This window comes from Carcharhinus amblyrhynchos, chromosome 4 (assembly GCF_965287045.1).
Source record: "Carcharhinus amblyrhynchos chromosome 4, sCarAmb.v2.hapA, whole genome shotgun sequence".
Taxonomy (NCBI): Eukaryota; Metazoa; Chordata; class Chondrichthyes; order Carcharhiniformes; family Carcharhinidae; genus Carcharhinus; species Carcharhinus amblyrhynchos.
The window spans coordinates 98301772-98322264 of record NC_137327.1 but is presented as its reverse complement, the minus strand read 5'-3'; the positions used below and the strand labels follow the sequence as shown (position 1 = coordinate 98322264).

The 20493-nt window shown below is 42.6% G+C and overlaps 1 protein-coding gene across 10 annotated transcripts in view; it reads left to right on the top strand.

Moving 5' to 3' along the window:
• The window catches only part of LOC145342237 (Krueppel-like factor 8), a 174392-nt gene that overhangs the window by 89976 nt on the left and 63923 nt on the right, over nt 1–20493 (top strand). Inside the window, exon 1 of one of the 10 annotated variants that reach the window (XM_080187631.1) lies at nt 1621–1639. The exons of 8 other annotated variants lie outside the window; for them this stretch is intronic. The gene's annotated coding sequence lies outside the window, so the exon portion shown is untranslated. Of the gene's footprint in view, nt 1–1620; nt 1647–20493 lie in introns of those variants that run through there. One more of the 10 variants, XM_080187627.1, reaches the window with a different exon arrangement.

Below are 20493 nucleotides of genomic sequence, written 5' to 3'. Positions count from 1 at the left end.
AATTGCAAAAATTTCCAGTCAGTTGAAAGTTGAAAATCATACTTTCAAACATAAAGGAACGCAGCTTTGTGACAAATAGCGGCAATAAGGCAGAAGTCCATTTTGGGCAGAGTCAGGCTGGATGCTCAAGGTGAATAGCCCTTTTGGTTGCCTATTTTAGAGAGACAAGAACATAAAAGAGCAATTGACAGGAGATCACAATGCTGGGTGACAGAAAGAAGTGATGGGTTCCAAGGAAAAGTAAAGGTGAAAGACCGAGCAGGACAAATTCACTAATATCAAGGACGGGCCTATGAAGGGAATCAAAAATACATAGAGGAAGCAGAAACTTAAACGTTGAGAAGAAAAGAAGCTCAGGTGCAAAATAAGTTGCTTCAAGGAATAAAGCTGTATAATGGGTCAGCTTGGTCAAAACAAAGGCAGATTGCGTCAGTGGTTCATGGAGTGGATACAGTGATAAGTGATACGGAGCTTCACAGTCCAAGGTTCGATTTCTATTCTGTGCTGAGTTAATTGAGCTCAACAAGTTGTCTGAACAACACAATCAGCTTTGATTCCCTTCGGCTAGGGAGGAGAACATTGGACAAGATTTAATTAACAACCGCGCCTTGAGAAATGTGGGCAGTGGGTGTGGCAGGGTTAAGTACTGCTGTAATGCATCCTATGGTCAAATAGCTCATTTAGTGTGAGGAGATTCAAGGTGAATTGCCAGTTTGGATGAGGTGCCAGAAGATGGTTGGTGCCTGTGTAAGTGCATCCCAGTGAGAATTGCCAGTTTAAGGGGGTGTGATTTTTTTTAAAAAAAGTAAATGAAAGCAAATTTTACACCCGTCCTGGCAAACCTTCGAGAAATGGAATGGGTGGGGAGTTAAAATGCCCTGTGAGGCTGACCCCACCTGTTTTTGTGGATCACTATCTTGCTTTGGTGTGAGAAAGCAGCCGGGGTTTTACTTTAAATATGCAGATTAGGCTCAGATAACATTTTGAAAATCAAAACCAAGAAAAATTTCCAATCAGCATCTGAAGAAGATGGGTAGGGTGGAAGTATGTTTGCAGATACGATAGTGACTTCTATGGGGCATCTTGATGATTAGGATGGGAATAGAGGGATATGGTCCCCGGAAGGGTAGGGGGTTTTAGTTCAGACGGGCAGTACGGTCAGTACAGACTTGGAAGGCCATAGGGCCTGTTCCTGTGCTGTACTTTTCTTTGTTTCTTGGAAGCAGACAAACCTATTTTAAAAAAGGAGGCTTGGGGAAGGTAAAAGACTTGGGAGCAATGCAATAGAAAAGGACAAATGGGTATTGAAAGACAGTTTGGACTGCCAAACTAATGAAGTCAAAAAGTTTAATTTATTGGAGAACTTAGGTTTGGTATCTTGGAATCTGGGAGCATTCATAAGTGAAGTGTAAGGATTGTGTAAGTGAATTTTGAAAGGGAAAAACAGAGACCAGCAAAGATCAGCTGCGTTAGCCAGTGAGGGAGCAGGGTGTGGCTGTGTGAACAAGCCTCGTGGTAGAGACATATTTGGAACTGAATTCTTTTGAGAGTAAATGAACTTGATAAGACATTGAACAGGAGCACTGGTGGAAAGTCAGAGATGCAAAATGTTTAGAAGTAAAAAAGCAAGAAAGCCAAGGTGATTGGTAAGGGAAAAAAGGAAGTTTGCAGCTCAATGAAAAAAACAAGCTTATAGTGAAGGTTATATTGTTAAGGAGTAAATCCTAACACTAGTAACGATAACTGACACCTGCAAATTGTAATAGATATGGAATGGACAATTATTGCAATTCTGCTTTCAAGAAAATTAGTCACAAATGGAGTTTGTTTGTGAAATGCTTAGTTTTCTTGCAAAGCTTCAGCCTGTACTGTTGTCACTGCTTAACAGGATTCAGCACTTGCACCTGGAAGTGCTGTGAGGTGAGAATGTCTACCTTCTGTCTTTCTGTTCAGGTTTCCTTCTGGTTGGGTCTTAGTCTTATGGGATTTGAGTGTTGGCTTTTTAAAAAAAAAACCTGTAAAGATGAGAAATCCAAAATATAAAATAAATGTTGAAGGAGATGACAGATTGCTGTGGCCTTCTGTCAAAATCAGAAATGTTGGCCAGTCTTTCTTGCAGATGCTAATTGGCCTGCTGTTCATTGTGAGCAAGTATTTGTTTGAGTTCTGGGCCTTATCCATATGTACTATTTGTACATGTGGTGAAACAATAGCACATTTTAAAAAAAAATCTAGATTAGTTTTTGTGCCAGGAGACATTAACGATATACATGTCTTTTCACTGGTTTGAACGTTATGTGCTCCCTAATATCACAGTCTCCAGCAGCCCCGATTTCAGTAGCAGCACTGCAATATTAATGAGCTGGTGTTGTCTCTGCATAGCTCACTTGTACGTGTCAGCTGTTTAGTTTCTGCTTGCTGTGTGTCCTTCCCTAGCTAGGAAGAAAAGCCAACGCAATGAAATGATAGGCTCAAAGTGCAGCTTTCAAAAATTCTGCACATGCAGCTTTTGCACAGTTGTTTATTGTCTGTGCTACCTAATCTGTCCTGCAACATAAATGGAATTGATTCCACAGCATCAGAAATCTTAGCACACTGTAGCACTACTTTGAGTAAAATCTGTAATTTCCAGTTCCGATATCAAGAGAGTACTTAATCTCAGCAGGGAAACGTTCCTTTTGTTTTCCAGTTGTGTTGGTGTTTTACTGTATTAAAGGGGAGAGAGCAAGATAAGGTCATTTTTTTCCCCTCAAATTAATGCAACACAAGGGTTAATGTATATATTTTTTAAAAGGTGTAAAATAATCTCGGTTGCGCTGGGGTGACTGCGAGCTTTGTGCAGCAAGCTTCTCTTGTGTTTTGCTTTGGATGCAATGTTGGCATAAGATAGAGCATCTCTGTTTCAGCACAGGATTACGGTACAGCTGGCTGCTGGAGTGGTGTTAAGTTAAGGGAGTGGGAGAGAGAAGTGGGGAACGAGAGAGAGGCATTGAAATTTACAGCAGGAGGAAAGCAATGGCAAATGTTAACGCATGATGGTGTTCAGACATGAACCATTTTGTAATACGATTGTTGAAATCTGTTTGGAGGGTTTTGGAACCAATTGGAGGGAAATTACTTGGCAATTGCACATTATTTACAAAACATGAAGCCATTCAATTTCAAATGATTGTGTAATAAATGCACAATTGTAATATCATAAGAAATATGAGCAGGAGAAAACCAAACAGCCCATCGAGCCTACCCCACCATTCAATATGATCATGCCTCTGAGTGTACCTACACTACATAGACCACAGTAGTTCAAGGTGGTGGCTCACCACCACCTGCTCGAGGTCAGTTAGGAATGGAAAAGGGTGTAAGTTTGGATGGTTTGACAAGAGTTAACATCGGAGGCAATAAGGAGAAATAGGGTGCAGTTGGAGGAATCGGAAGGGGGTGACCATGGAGAATGTTTTCTCAAACTTTCTTGCAGTTGGAGATGTAAAATGGCAGGAGAATTATGTTGGATAGTTGCCGATGGTGGGTAATTATTCAAAATAATTTGTATTAATTTCAATTTAAAAGGTTTTTTTGGCATGCAGGAGCCCCTGGCAAAGATGCTTTTTGTAGCTTTTGATGAGGGCTTGAAGGCCATAAATGTTGCCCACTATTTATTTACCTCAGCTTTTAGTTTATTTGCCCAATCAAATTAGCCAGTTCTCCCCTTATGCCCATGTAATCGGTTTTGTTTGTGATTGCAGTTTATTTCTAAATTTTATACAGAATTCAGTGGTGTTATGAATGCTATTTCCCAGCTGATCTTTTATAGTGCACTAATTAACCCTGCGTCATTGCAGTCGAAAATCTAAGATAGCTTTATCCCTAGTTGATTCCACAACATAGTGCTCCAGGAAACTGTCTCAAAAAATACTAAAGAGTATTCATTCAGGGCACCTTTTGCCAATTTTATTAGTCGCTCTATATGAAGATTAACTCCCTCCCCAACTATAACGTTTTCTACATAACAAGCTCTTATTGTTTATTGCTCGGCCCAATGGTATAACTACTATTAGGGGGCCTATAAGCTGTTCCCAACTACTCCCAAGTATTTTGTGACTTTTTGTATTCCAAATCTCGACCCCTAAGATCTTTTCTCGCTATTGTCCTTATGACATCCTTTATTTTCAAGTACCTTTTGAAGTTTAGGGAAGTAAAAGTGGCCCGATTGAAACACATATGAATGGTGGGGCAGGCTGGAGGGGCTGAGTAACCTACTCCTGCTCCTAGTTTTTGTCCATGCTTCTTTTCCATACTGTCTGTCTTTTTAAAATGTTGTATAACTGGAATAGTTATTTACAATCTTGATCAATTTGAAACAATGTCTCTGTTAGTTGATTAAAGCTAAACCAAAGAACATTACTGCACAGGAACAGGCCCTTCAGCCCATCAAGCCTGTGCCAATCGCATTGTCCTTTCCAGACCATTCGCCTGTATCTCTCGACTTCCCCACCTGTTCGTGTGTCTATCCGGATAATTCTTAAATGTGGCTAACATGTCTGCCTCAACCAGCTCACTTAGCAATGCATTTCAGGCCCCCACTTCCCTCTGTTTAAAATAAAACTTCACCCGCACCCCTCCACTGAACCTTTCCCCCCTTTGTAATTGTCATTTCTGCCTGAGGGGGAAAAAGCTTCCAACTGTTTACCTTTCTCAATGTATTTCAAAATTTTTATGAATTTCTATCAGGTTGAATGCATCCGAGGGTTCTGAAAGAAATGGCGGAGGTTATAGTGGATGCCTTGGTGGTTATTTTCCAGACGTCGCTGGATTCCGGGGAAGTGCCGGAAGATTGGAAAACGGCTAATGTTACGCCGTTGTTTAAGAAGGGTGCCAGGCAAAAGGCGGGGAATTATAGGCCGGTTAGTTTAACGTCTGTGGTAGGTAAAATGTTAGAATCCATCATTAAGGAGGAAATTGCGAGGCATCTTGAAGGGAATTGCTTGATAGGGCAGACGCAACACGGTTTCATTAAAGGGAAGTCGTGTCTGACAAATTTACTGGAGTTCTATGAGGATGTGTCTAGGGCGGTGGATAGAGGAGAGCCGGTGGATGTGGTCTTTCTGGATTTTCAGAAGGCGTTTGATAAGGTACCTCACAAGAGGTTACTGCAGAAGGTCAGAGGACATGGAGTTGGGGGTAGGGTGTTAGCGTGGATAGAGGATTGGTTGTCAAATAGGAGGCAGAGAGTGGGGGTCAATGGGTGCTATTCGGATTGGCGGTTGGTGACTAGTGGGGTGCCCCAGGGGTCGGTGCTGGGGCCTCAGCTATTTACCATTTATATAGATGATCTGGAGGAGGGAACCGAGTGTAGGGTGTCGAAATTTGCTGATGACACCAAGATTGGGGGAAAGGCAAATTGTGCGGAGGGTGTGGAGAGTCTGCAGAAGGATCTAGATAGGCTGGGCGAATGGGCCAGGAAATGGCAAATGGAATTTAATGTTGGCAAGTGTGAGGTGGTCCACTTTGGTAGGAAGAATGGTAGGAAGGACTATTACTTACGTGGCGAAAAACTGCAGCAGGCGACGGTGCAGAGGGACCTCGGGGTCCTTGTGCATGAGTCGCAAAAACCCAGCCTGCAAGTGCAGCAGGTGGTCAGGAAGGCGAATGGGATGCTGGCCTTCATAGCGAGGGGGATTGAATATAAAAGTAGGGAAGTCTTGCTGCAGCTGTATAGGGCATTGGTGAGGCCGCAGCTGGAGTACTGTGTGCAGTTTTGGGCGCCGCACCTGCGCAAGGATATTTTGGCCTTGGAGGGAGTGCAGAGGAGGTTTACGAGGATGATACCGGAGTTGAAGGGGTTGAGCTATGAGGAGAGGCTGAATAAACTAGGCTTGTACTCGTTAGAGTTTAGAAGAATGAGGGGAGATCTCATTGAGACGCATAAGATGATGAATGGGATGGATAGGATAGAGGTGGAGAGACTCTTCCCGCTCAAAAAAGACAGTAGGACTAGGGGGCACAGCCTCAAGATAAAGGGGGGGCGGTTTAGAACGGAGTTGAGGAGGAACTTCTTCACTCAAAGGGTGGTGAATATCTGGAATTCTCTGCCCGTTGAAGTGGGAGGCAGCCTCCACCACTTCAACGGGCAGAGAATTCCAGAGATTCACCACCCTTTGAGTGAAGAAGTTCCTCCTCAACTCCGTTCTAAACCGCCCCCCCTTTATCTTGAGGCTGTGCCCCCTAGTCCTACTGTCTTTTATGTTCTTATGTTCTTATGTCCCTCAGCCTCCATCTTTCCAGGGAGAACAATCCCAGTTTATTCACTCTCCCCTTATATAGGCAACATCCTGGTAAACCTTTTCTGTACTCCCTCCGTGTCCTTCTGGCAACCAGAATTGAATACAGTATTCCAAATGTGGCCTAACCAATATTTTACATAACTGTAACATAATTTGCCAACTTCTATACTCAATGCCTCGGCTGATGAAAATAAGCATGCCATATGCTTTCTTCACTACCTTTTCCACCTGTGCTGTCACTTTTAAGGATCTGTGGACTTGTACTCCCAAATCTGTGTGTCTATGTTCCTGATGGTTCTGCCATTTATTTTGTAGCACTTGAATTGGGTCTACCAAAATGCACCACCTCGCATTTGTCCGGACAAAATTCCATCTGCCATTTCTCTGCCCAATTTTCCAGCCTACCTGTATCCTGCTGTATTATCTGGCAATCTTCATCACTATCCACAATTCTACCAATCTTAGTATCATCTGCAAACTTACTAACCAGATTTTCTTCCAAATCATTTCTATATATAGTATATATAGTATCCAGCACTGATCCCTGCAGAATATCACTAGTTACAGACCTTCATTCAGAAAAAACACCCTTCCATTGCTACAATCTGTCTTCGATGGCCAGGCTAGTTCTGAATCCATTTAGCTAGTTCACCCTTGATCCCGTGTGATTTAACCTTCTGCACCAGCCTGTCATGAGGGACCTTGTGAAATGCTTTACTGAAGTCCATGTTGATGACATCCATGGCCTTCCCCTCGTCAGTCATTTTTGCACTTTCTCAAAAAATTCAATCCAATTAATGAGACATGATCTCTCTTGTATAAAACCATGCTGTCTATCACCTAATAAGACCATTCCGTTCCGAATGTCTATAGACCTTACTCTAAGAATCCTCTTCAAAAATTTCACAATCACTGAAGTCAAGCTCACTGGCCTGCAATTACCCGAGTTACCCTTGCTGCTACTCTTAAATAATGGGACAACATTTGCTATCCAATCCTCTGGGACCTCACCTGTGGCTAACGAGGAAACAGAGATTTCTGTTAGAGGCCCAGCAATTTCCTCTCTTGTCTCTCTCAGTAGTCTAGGATAGATGCCATCTGTCCCTGGGGATTTGTTGACCTTGATGCTTTTGAACACACCTAACACTTGCTCTAGAGTGTTTACATACCACTGTAAGACACCATCAGTCAATGTGTCCCTTCCTTCATGAATGCTGATGCAAAGTACTCATTAAGGATCCTTCCTTTGGTTCTACGCATAATTTCCCTCTGTCCTTGAGTGGACCAACTCTTTCTATAGCTATCCTCTTGTTCCTAATATATGTAAGAAATGCGTTGGGATTCTCCTCAATCCTGGCTGTCATGGACATTTCGTGACTCCTTTTTGCCCTCCTAACTCCCAGCTTGAGCTCTCTTTTGCTCTCCTTGTACTCTTCAAGTGCTTCATCTGTTTTTAGTTGCCTAGACTTGTCTGTGCGTCCTTTTTTTGACTAGACTCGCAATTTCCCTGGTCATCAACGGTTCCTGAATCCTGCCTTTCCTGTCCTTCCTTTTCACAGACACATGCCTGTCCAGCTCTCCAATCAGCTGCTCCTTAAAAGACTCCCACATGCCAAATGTGGATTTACTCTCAAACAGCTTCCAAATCTTGCCTAATTTGGTTGTAGTTAGCCCCCCCCCACCCCGATTTAGCACCGTAACCCTAGGACAACACTTATCCATTTCTATGAGTATCTGAAAACTTACAGAATTATGGTTACTGTTCATCACATGTTCCCCCACTGCAACTTTGACCTGGCCGGACACATTCCCTAGTATTAATTTCAGTATAACCCCCTCTCTAGTTGGACTATCTACATATTGTTCCAAAAAACCTTCCTGGATATACTTAACAAATTCCTCACCCTCTAGACCCCTAATTTTCAGTCAATATGAGGAAAATTAGCCTCCCACTACAATAATCCCACTATTTCTACCTCTGTCCAGAGTCTGCTTGCATATCCATTCTTCAATTCGCTGTGAGCTATTGGGAGGCATGTAGTACACTCCCATCATAGTGATTGCCCCCTTCCTGTTACTGAGTGCTACCCACAGTGTCACGTTACATGATTCTTCCAAGGTGTCCTCCCTCTGTACAGCTGTAAAATGTTTCCTAACCAGTATTGCAACTCCCCCACCTCTTTTTTGCCTTCCCGTCTGTCTTGTCCGTAACACCTATATTCTGGAACATTTAGCTGCCAATCCTGTCCCTCTTTCAGCCAAATCTCCGTTACTGCAATCACATCCAAGTTTTGAGTATGAGTCAAGCTTTAAGTCCATCTGCCTGACCTGTTATACTTATTGCATTGAAGCAGATGCATTCTAGACCCACTGAATTCCACCTCCCCCAGCCTGCTCTTCCTCTTAGCTAGCTTGGTCTCATAGCCATCCCCAGTATCTACACTTGCTGACCCATCGGTCTGATTCCCAACCCCTCGCCACACTATTTTTAAACCCATCGAACCATTATGATGTGATATTCTGAGTGATTTGATACAGAGGGTGTAAAGGCAATGGTGGGGGTTTGGGGGGCATGAGCTGGGATTAAATTGAGAAAGGCACTATAAAGAGGCTTGTGGTGGATTGGGGCATGAGTTGGCATGGTTTGATTTGCATGAGAGGTGAGAATTAGAGAGTCTAGTGCTGAAGAAAACACCAGGGATGATGTCCCAGAGAACTGAGGCAAAAAAAAGGTGTTAGTCATACTTTAATCTGTTCAAACATCTTGCCTCGGTAGTCAGAAGGCATTGTGGCTGCCTCTAACTTGGGCCTGCGGGCTCAACTCTGGCAAGCACCTGTCCACCAGAACAAAGATCCTGCAGTTCAGGACATTTCTTCCTGAGATTGGTGCAGCAAGCTGAAAACTTGCACTGTGCCGTTGCCTTGGGAGCAAAAATCCAAGCTGAAATCTTCAAACTCACATAGTTCATGCTTTTGAATACTTAGCAGCTACTGAAGGCCAGAAAAAGGTATAGAAAGCAGCACCTCCTCCCCCCTTGCCACCAAAATCAAATCGAATTCCCAAGTTAGCACTCAATCCTCATTGCGCTCAGGCCTTGCTGTCTCCAGTCTGAAATATTTCTCAATTCCATTAAGTGCATAGATTAATTTCCAAAAGCCATGTATCAAACTACCAGGGCCAATTTTCAGGTATTTACTTTTTTTTTAGTTTGTTTTCTCCCACTGTTAAATGTGATGGGCTAATTCTTGAGAATGGGTGTGGCAATCACAGGTTGGAGGCAGAGGGTAATTTTCTCAAAAGGAGTGGTATTCTTGCTGCTAACATGAATTCATAGAATCCCTACAGTGCAAAAGAGGCCATTCAGCCCATCAAATCTACACTGACTCTCTGACACAATATCTTACTCAGACCTTATCCCCATAACCCCACTCATTTCCCATGGCTAAACCGCCTGACCTACACATCTTGGGACATGGAGGGGAAATTTAGTCTGGCCGATCCACTCAGCCTGCACATCTTTGGAATTGTAACGTATACCAGGGTGTGAGGAATATCTTCTGGCAGATATTCTTGTACTTTGTGGAACAGTTAATTCCTTAGCCGGTATCTACCCCATATTTTAAACTAAAGTTTGTGTTTAAACACAGAGTTCACTTCGAATTATAGTCATTAACAAGGAAAACGGGGCGGCATCTCTCCCTTTCTCCAATTTAGTCCCAATAATTTGGGCAGTTCAGTCAGGACAAGGCACAGCAGAGCTTTCCACAGTTTGTTTTTCTTTTCTCCCCAGTGACGAGGTGGAAACCTGGAATGGCTCCAGGTTTTTTTCTTTGTGTAGCAAGGGAGAGCACAACCCTTTTTATCGGAGCAGATTGATCTGTACCATTCATCCCAGACTGATTGTTAAACCTCGTCTATCTCCTCCAGTAATTTGGCTTAACCTCCAGACTGAACAAATATGCTACGTGTGGCCCGAAGCTTGCCATTTATGCTTTCAATCAACAACTTCACAGGAAAAGAACCATTTGAAGTCATGCTTTCTTTTTTTGTTCTTCCATTCTTAGAGATTATTGGCATTGGGGTTTGACTAAGAAGTAATGGTGGACACATCTGCTATAACTGTTAATTTTTTTTTAGAAAGGTATGCATTTTGGATAAATGTATTCATGGAATGGGGCTGCCATCTCTCCACAATTACTCTGAGTCCCTACAAATTACAAGAATAATCTTCCGGACATTCCAAGAGTAACCAAGTGGGAAAACTGGTAGTTTTTTCATTGAATGCTTGAGTATATTCTTTATAAAGATACAGGTGATGGGGGAGAATGCTTGACCCCTGGGTGGGGTGGTTGAAGGCAGGAGGCCATATGACAAAACCCCAAGGAGTACATCCAACTAGAGTTGGCAACATTAATGTATTCTTTGTAGAGAGTTGCTTTTCAAACTGGAGGCCTGTGACCAGCGGTGTGCCTCAGGGGTCAGTGCTGGGCCCACTGTTATTTGTCATTTATATTAATGATTTGGATGAGAATATAGGAGGCATGGTTAGTAAGTTTGCAAATGATACCAAGATTGGTGGCCTAGTGGACAGTGAGGATGGTTAGCTCCAGTTGCAGCGGGATCTTGATCAACTGGGCCAGTGGGCTGACGAATGGCAAATGGAGTTTAATTTAGACAAATGCAAGGTGATGCATTTTGGTAGATTGAACCAGGGCAGGACTTGCTCAGTTAATGGTAGGGCACTGGGGAGTTACAGAACAAAGAGATATAGGCGTACATGTTCATAGCTCTTACGGGACAGAGTGGTGAAGAAGGCATTTGGCATGCTTGGTTTCATCGGTCAAAACGTTGATACAGGAGTTGGGACATCTTGGTAAAGTTGTACAAGACGTTAATAAGGTCACACTTGGAATACCGTGTGCAATTCCATTCTCCCTATTACAGAAAAGATATTACTGAACTAGAAAGAGTGCAGAAAAGATTTACTAGGATGCTACCGGGATTTGATGGATTGAATTACGAAGAGAGGCTGAATAGATTGGGACTATTTTCTCTGGAGCATAGAAGGTTGCGAGGGAGTCTAATACAAGAGGGGAGAGATATAAAAGTGTCCAGGGAGGCAATTTTTTTACACAGAGGGACAAGCTGCCAGAGGTAGTAGTAGAGGCGGGTACAATTTTATCTTTTTAAAAGCATTTAGATAGTTACATGGGTATGATGGGTATAGAGGGCAAATGCGGGCAATTGGGATTAGCTTATGGGCTTTTAAAAAAAAAAAGGCAGCATGGACAAGTTGGACCAAAGGGCCTGTTTTCATGCCATAAACCTCTATGACTTTAATACTCAGGCCTGGGAACCAGAGAGCGTTCCAATATATTAACCCTTAACCCTGCCAGGTTAGGTTGCTGCCCAGGCTGAGCCAATAGTGGGCTCCCTGAACTGCAGAAGGTAAAGGCAGGACTGCTCCTGTTGGCTGATGTTCAGCAGTTCTTGCTGGACATTGGATTTGTTCTAGATTCTGCATGAAAGCAGAGGTTTCATTGACTTGTCTGTTCATTGGACTGGGCTGGGTTGCAAAGAAGAGATGTTTGGCTGATGTTACAGAAGGGCACCACCAAAGGTAAGAAACACTAAGAAAATGGGTGAGCGATGTGTCCCTTCAAACTTTCTTTTTTTTTATTACATGGTTTGGGTTCTCCTGAAGGAATTAAATGCTGAAATTTATATATACTTTGTGTTTGTAATGCAGAAATGATGTAATGGTATGTAATTTCATAACTTTAATTCAGTTTGGTCCGTTCAATATCTCATCCACCACTTCCCTGTTAGCAGCTGAATCTGTTTGTCCACTGGCAAACCTGAAGATCTTTCTTCTGGTGTTCACACCATCTGTCTCCTAGGCTTATTTTTGTTGAGACTCATGAACAAGTATTGTTGCAATTTGGAAAGCCGAGCAGTGGAAGATAGAACCAGATTCTCATTTTTACACACTTTAAAAGGTTGAATTTACAAAGACACATTAGAAAAAGAAACTTCTAGACTCAACTAACAGCATTCCATTTATTGTTTACATCGGAGCGCAAGTAAATCTTCAGTTAATGTCCACTATCTGAATACAGTTAAATGTCCAATTGTTATACAATGAGCTACCTTGTTCCACTTAATTCTGAACAGAGCTTTCTACCCAACTACTGTTTCTTCAATATTTCTTTTGCCAAAGCAGGCCCTCTAGTCCCTCCCTCCAATTCCCTATTCATGAAAATTCATGCCCAATGCTCCACACCTCCCAGTTAGCCCATATACACACACTTGTAAACCTTGGTCCTTTAGAGGATGAGAAGGGGATTAATAACTGGAAATGAGAAAATGGCTGAGGCTTTCACCAGGTATTTTGTGTTGGTCTTCATGGTGGAAGACACAAATAACATGCCAAAAATTGATGACAGGAAGGCTATGGCAGGTGAAAACCTAGAAACTATCATTATCATGAAAGAGGTAGTGTTGGGCAAGTTAATGGGGCTAAAGGTAGACAAGTCTCCTGATCCTGATGGAATGCATCCCAGGATACTAAAAGAGATGGCACGAGACATAGCAAATGCACTAGTGCTAATTTACCAAAATTAGCTGGACCCTCGGGTGGTTCCTGCAGATTGGAAAACAGCACATGTGACCCCACTGTTTGAAAAAGGAGATAGCCAAAATGCAGGTAACTATAGGCTGGTTAGCTTAACTTCTGTATTAGATTCAAGCATTTTCCCTATCATCAGGGAAGACATAGCGAGATATCTGGATATAAATTGTCTCACTAGTAAGATGCAGCATGGGTTCATGAAGGGCAGGTCATGTTTGACTAATTTGGTGCAGAGGGACCTGGGTGTCCTTGTGCAGGAATTTCAAAGAGTTGGTTTGCAGGTTTAGCAGGTAATTAAGGCAAATGGAATATTGTCCTTCATTGCTAGAGGGATGGAGTTTAAAAACAGCGAGGTTATATTGCAGCTGTATAAGGTGCTGGTGAGGCCACACCTTAAGTACTGTGTACAGTTTTGGTCTCCCCTTGCTTGAGAAAGGATATACTGGCACTGGAGGGAGTGCAGAGGAGATTCACTAGGTTGATTCCAGCTTTGAGGGTTGGCTTATGAGGAGAGACTGAGTAGACTGGGGCTATACTCATTGGAATTCAGAAGAATGAGGGGAGATCTTATTGAAACGTATAAGATTATAAAGGGAATAGATTAGATAGAAGCAGGGAAGTTGTTTTCACTGGCGGGTAAAACTAGAGCTGGGGGCCATAGCCTCAAAATAAGGGGAAGCAGATTTAGGACTGAGTTGAGGAGGAACTTCTTCACACAGAATTGTGAATCTGTGGAATTCCCTGCCCAGTGAAGCAGTTGAAGCTACCTCATTGAATGCTTTTAAGGCAAGAATAGACACATTTTTGAACAGTAAAGAAATTAAGGGGTATGATGAGTGGGCAGGTAAGTGGAGCTGAGTCCACAAAAACATCAGCCATAATCTTATTGAATGGCGGAGCGGGCTTGAGAGGCCAGATGGCCTACCCCTGCTCCTAGTTCTTATATACACTTCCTGCCAACTCGTGTCCCTGCACACCACTCCAGAACCCCCCATTTCCTCCGTGCAAACCCATGCACCTCCACCCACTCAGTGGCTCATTATAGACAACTTTACCAACTTAGTTATGTCTCGGGCCAATACAAGCCACCACCCACCACCTTTTGGCCTTGCAACCTCCAGTGCTAGCTCACCTAGCATGTTGCAAACGCAGACCTCAGTAGCCATGCTGAGATAAAATAAGGCTCTACATATCTATTACAGACAGAACATTTATGACAAAGAACCACTCCCACTCATGAAAGCCTATTCAATGCATTTAAATCCTGTCAAATACTTAATCCCTATCAAAACAAACACTTATATTCATAACCCCACATCAAAGATTTCTAATCCTTTAATAACCCCTTGGAGCTGTCAGTCAAACAATTTACAACTGTCCCCACCCCTCCCTACTGTTTTAGCAACAAGTTGTGAAAATTGTAATGAGTAATAATGCTATAATGATAACACTTAAGATTATATCAACAGACATTGATTGCAAATGTGAGAAACATTTGTTTTCACCTTGGACACAGGCAGTTTTCTTTCAAAATTTAAATGGCAAGTGATTTAAATAAATTGGCAGCTCAAGTATTCTACATACCTTATCTGCCTTTCATAAAGTTTATGTCTCCACCAAGAAGTCGTGGAACACATTGTGTGTTGAGGCCATTCCTGGTCTGAAAGTTTGGCATTCTTGTCCTGTGCAATGAATTTAAATGGCCCAGTTGAGTTTGGATTTTCCTCATACGTGTTTCACAACTCACCCTTTCCCCTTACCCATTCAATGAAGAGTGCAGGAGGACATTCCAGGATCTGCACCAGGCATACCAAAAAATGAGCCATCAACTAGGTTAAGCTACAACATGAAGCTACTTGCATGCCTGACATAAAAACAGTATACAATAGACTGAGTTAAGCAATCTTGCGCCAATTGATCAGATCTAAGCTCAGTCATGAAAGGAGCTGGAAAGTTAAACAACTAATAGGAGGAGGAGAATCCAGCTTATGATGGATGGATATCCAGTGACGATGGAACCCAGCATATCAGTGCAAAAGAGAAGGCTGAAGCATTTGCTGAAGAATCTTCAACCATAATTGCCAAGTGCATGATTCATCTCAGCTTCCTGCTGAAATCCCTAGCATTTCACATGTTAGTCTTCTGCCATTTCAGTTCACTCCACTTGATATCAAGAAATGGCTGAAGGCATTGGATACTGTAAAGGCTGTGGACCCCAATAGCATTCCAGCAAGTGCTCCAGAACTTGCCGCACCCCTAGCCAAGCTGTTCCAGACTGGCGTCTACCCAGCAATGTAGAAAATTGCCTAAATATGTCCTGCACACAGGAAATAGGACAAATCCAAGCCAGCAAATGACCGTCCCATCTGTCTATTCATGGTCATCAGTAAAATGATGGAAAATGTCATAGTGCTATGAAGTGGCAGCTAAGCAGTAATAACCTGCTTACTTACTATCAGTTTGAGTTGTACTAGGCCTACTCAGCTCCTGATCTCATTAAATCCTTAGCACAAAAATGGACAAAAGAGCTGAACTCCAGAGCTGAGATGTGGTGAGAGTGACTGGCCTTAATATCGAGGCAGCATTTAACTGAGTGAAGCATCAAGGAAACCTAATAAAACTGGAGTCACTGGGAATCGGGAAGAATTGTCTGCTGGTTGGAGTCTAACCTGGTACGAAGGAAGTTGACTGTGGTTGTTGGTGGTCAGCCATCTCCAATTCCAGGATATCACTGCAGGAGTTCCTCAGGATAGTGTCCTAGGCCCAAACATCTTCAGCAACTTCATCAATGATCTTCCTTCCATTAAAAGGTCAGAAGTGGGGATGTTCACTGATTGCATAATGTTCAGCACCAGTCATGACGACGACTCCAGTACTAAAGCAGTTCATGTCCATATGCAGCAAGAGCTGGACAAAATTCTGACTTGGGCTGAGTGGTAAATAACATTTGTGCCACACAGTGTCAAGCAATGATCATCTCCAACAAGAGAGAATCTACCTAGCCATCTCCCTTTGACATTTAGTGGCATTACCATTGCCTAATCTCCCACTATCAACATCCCGGGGGTTACCATTGACCAGAAACTGAACTGGACTGGTCACATAAAATACTGTGGTTACTAGAGCAGATCAAAAGCTTGGAATTCTGCAGTGAGTAACTCACTGCTTGACCATCATCTACAAGTCACAAGTCTTGTGATGGAATAAACTCCATTTGTTTGCATTAGTGCATCCCAAGCAACTCCTTGAAGTGTCAACATCCAGAACAAAACAGTCTACTAGATTGGCACCCAATTTGTCACCTTCATCATCCGTTCCCTCCACCATCAACACATTGTAGCAGCAGCGTGTACCATCGACAAGATGTACTGCAGCAACTTCTTCAGGTAGACAATTTAGGACAGAGATGAGGAGACATTTCTTCACTCAAAGTGTGGTGAACCTGCGGAATTCATTATCACAGGAACTATTTGATGCCAGTGCATTGAATGCATTCAAGAGGCGTCTAGATAAAGCACTTTGGTTGAATGGGATCAAAGGTTATAGGAGAAAACAGAATCAGGCTATTGAGTTGAACGATCAGCCATGACTGATGGTTGACAGAGCAGGCTTGAAGGGCCAAGCGGCTGCCTCCTGCTCCTATCTTCTATGTTTCTACGTAACTGTCTGAGACATCTTCGACAGCACCTTCCAAACCTGTGACTTCCACCACTTAGAAAAGTGCAGCAGATGCATGGGGACTCACCATCTGCAAGTTCTCCTCCAAGCCACTTGGAACTATGTTGTCATTTCTTCACTGTCATTCGGTCAAAATCCTGCAACTCCTTTCCTAACAACACTGTCGGTGTACCTACACCACACAGATTGCAAAAACTCAAAATTATTAGCCACCACCGCACTGCGAGAGCAATTTGGGATGGGCAATAAAATGCTAACCTGGCCAGCAAGGCCCATGTCCTGTCAAATAATTGAAAAAACTGAAAATGGTGCACTCCAGAAATGAGGCTGGGAGTTCCAAATGTGGATTCCGCCTGCTATTTTTATGAAGGCACCTCGGATCTGCCTGACCCTGCGGAATCAGGCCCCAGTCCCTGCGGATGGGTATCTTGTTTTAAAGTTCCCATGTTTCCAACAGCCTTCTGAAAAAAGTAGTAGCCACTTTTGTACAATTTGTGGTGACCTTATGGATTTTTGTTTGTGGAATCATCTATCTATAATGCAGGATCTTCAGCAGAGTGAAGGAACACAGTCAAAATGCTCTGTGGCGAAGTTTTCACCTTCAGGAGAAAGAGGAAACTAAGTAAATTGGGCCATAATCCAATAGGGATCAACTGGTTATGATTTAGGAACAGGGTATGGGGTCTACCTTGCTTCTGAGGTTATATTACTGCATGGCTCTCCCTGAGATAATGGAAGCTCAGGTTAGGGATTGAATTTGGAACCTTCTCCAAATGCATGGCTCTGTATATCACACTGTGCACTTACTTTATCAGCTATTGGGAACACAGTCCCAACAACCAGTCGTGTTCAATTATTGTAACATGATATCACAAGAATGTAAATGTCTTGCTGACTTTCTACCTTCCTAAAATAATGAGGGAAGCCTATAAGATGGTCCACTTTACTGATTTTTATTCTACTTGTAGTTTGCAAAGGATAGTTGTGACCTTTTTAGTGAAATGCATTCTGAAGTATTTGTTTTGTGACAATTGGCCAAAGCTGTTCTAGAGTTCAGTTGGTCTCTGCTGGCTGTCTATTGTGAATGGTGTGCCAATGGAACGAGGTGAATGTTACAGGGAGAGGTTGCACATGTGATATCTGGTTGTTATAGCAATGAAAGGACTTTCACACCCACATTTTATGCTGAGGCGTGGCACTGTTTATGAACAGGAAGGGTGACATGATGGATATCTCCCCATAGATCTGGTTACTAAAAGAAACTGGGAGCAGTATCACCTCAGAACTGGCAGCAAAAGTGCTTTTTCTGAGCAATTAAACTTGATTCTTACACCTGATCCTTTTGAGGCCTAAAACCACCCTAAATGTGAAAAAGTAGGTGGTTTGTTTTTGTTTAAAGCGGCAAACACCAGGAGAAAGTACCACACAATGCTTAACAACGCCCATTGTAATTCTGATCTACAGTAGCATTTTGGCCTGCCAAAATATATGTTGAGAAACCACAAATCAAGTAAACTACTTGTAAAACTAAAGTTATTTGATGTGCAGTCTCTGAGCAGTATGGTAAAGTATAAGCCAGTAGACGTAGAGATTAGGTCAGACCAAACCTTGTATACTCCCATCTATTTTTGGGTGCCAAGAAAGAAGGCAGACATTGAAGTGTGAAGGTAGTGGAGAGAAGAATCATGAGACCAATCATAAGGGTTTTGAGGAAAGACTGCAGTAGTTTTTTTTAGCTTGGAAAGGATGTGACAGAGTTGGCAGGAGCAGGCTGTTTACAATGGTTCATGGTCTAGAACAAGGTGATGAAGGTATAAGATTAAGTATTAAGTGGAAGAAATTTAGGACAGAGAGCAAGAATAAAACATTAGGGTTAGGAGACTGTAGAACGTACTACCTGAATGAGCGATTGAAGCAGAAACCATGCCCACTTTGAAGTCTAAGTTAAATTCGTCATCCACTTAAAGGAGAGTAACAGAATGTTTGGAAACAGGATGAATATCACAGCCGTCTTTAAAACTTCATTTTTGTTGTAAGCTAACACCAACTGGTCCTTGTGTTCGTGACATTTTGGGAATTTCAAAATGGTCTTTGGAATCACGGCTCCGTAGTTTTGGTGCATCTTTCTCACTTTCTGGAGAATGAAACATTTCTTCACTTCTGTTTTTATCCAAGTTCCGATGACAACTCTCAGCTCCAACATAAATTGCATCCAGATGCAGAATGAAGCTCCCTCTGTACTTGTGTCAGAATGTTTGTTTTTAACTTCCAGTAATGACTTTCTTTTGGCATAGGAATGGGTTAACTCTTATAAACATCTGTTCCTGACATGTCCTTGTTTCTTCAATAGGTTCAAATGAGCTATCTCCATCTTGTAGACTAACATCTTATATTTTTTTGCAGGTGTCTAGGTCAGAGACAGAGTGATTCATCCTGTCACAATTTGGCTACTTGTTCCTACTGCTTTACATAATTGAGTTGCTTTGTTGTTGCATAATCTTGGTGGGCTGAAACAGTATGTTTTGTAATGATAGCTGCCTTTCTGTTTCTGTCTTGTGCTATAGGAAGAGCAGCATGTTGGGCTAGAGGAACAAAGAGATCTCAATATAAATACAACAATCTGTTACAAATGCACCAAAGGTCAGCAAAGCCATAGAACAGTAAACCAAGAACTAGGTTTTTTTTCTAGTGGGATAGAATGGAAACATTTATTTTATTTATTATTTGTCACAAATAGGCTTACATTCGCACTGCAATGAAGTTACTGAGAAAATCTCCTACTCGCCACATTCTGGTGCTTGTTTGGGTACACTGGGGGAGAATGTAGCATGCTAATGCACCGGGCCAGCATATGTTTGGACTGTGGGAGGAAACCGGAGCACTTGGAGGAAACCCATGCAGACATGAGGAAACGTGCGAACTCCACGCAGTGACCTAAGCCGGAATCGAACCCAGGTCCCTGGCGTTAACCAGCAGTGTTAACCACTGTGGCATCGTGCCACCCAAAAGTAGGGACGTTATGTTAAACCTGCATTGATCCTTGGTTAGACTACACCTAGGGCTCCCAGCTTGGGTATGTGGAGTTGGGAAATCTCCTAATTACAAGGCTGACTAGGAAAAATCGCCTCAATCAGATTTTTGTTTTGGGGTGAGGGTGTACGGATGCTAACTGGCATCAGACCCACTCACCCTGGAAACAGGCTGCCGGGTGCATCAGGTTGGTTGAAACGCCCACCTCAGTGCTCAGAGTCTTTACCCAATTGTAATAAAAAAGTGTAAAACAAAAAAAAGACCTGATCCCCTCACTCCCCCCTGCCTGTCCCCCATTCAACATTCTGTACCACCTCATGTCCCTCCATCCACTCTCCATGGCTCCTCACAACCTCCAGGCCAACACAAGACATCCCCACTTGTTCCCAAGGCTCTTTATAGCCCCCTGCCAACCCCAAATCCTCCCACCTATTATACTTTGCCCACAACACCTTCCCATGTCAACTGACTCAGTATCCTCCATGGGTAGACCTGAGCAGCTATGATGAAATAAAATAAAGTTCTAAGTATCTATTATGGGATTCACTATATTTAAAACAGTGATTCACGAAAGCCTATTCAGTTCATTTAAATCTCTTCACGTACTTAATTCTTACAAAAACAAACATTTGTAGTTATAGCCCCACATCAAAGGCCACTAATCTTTCAATAACCTCTTGGAGTTCTCAAAAAAAATTTTACTGTTTCCCCACAGGTGGTGATAGCTCATGGAAGTAGTTAAGAAGCGTTAATCCCACAATGACAACCCTCAGGCGTATGCCAACAAATAATTAATGAAGTTGCAAGCATTTATTTTCAATCGTAGATGTTTTTTTTCAATGGCAGGCTTCTTTTCAAAATTAAGGGCGATG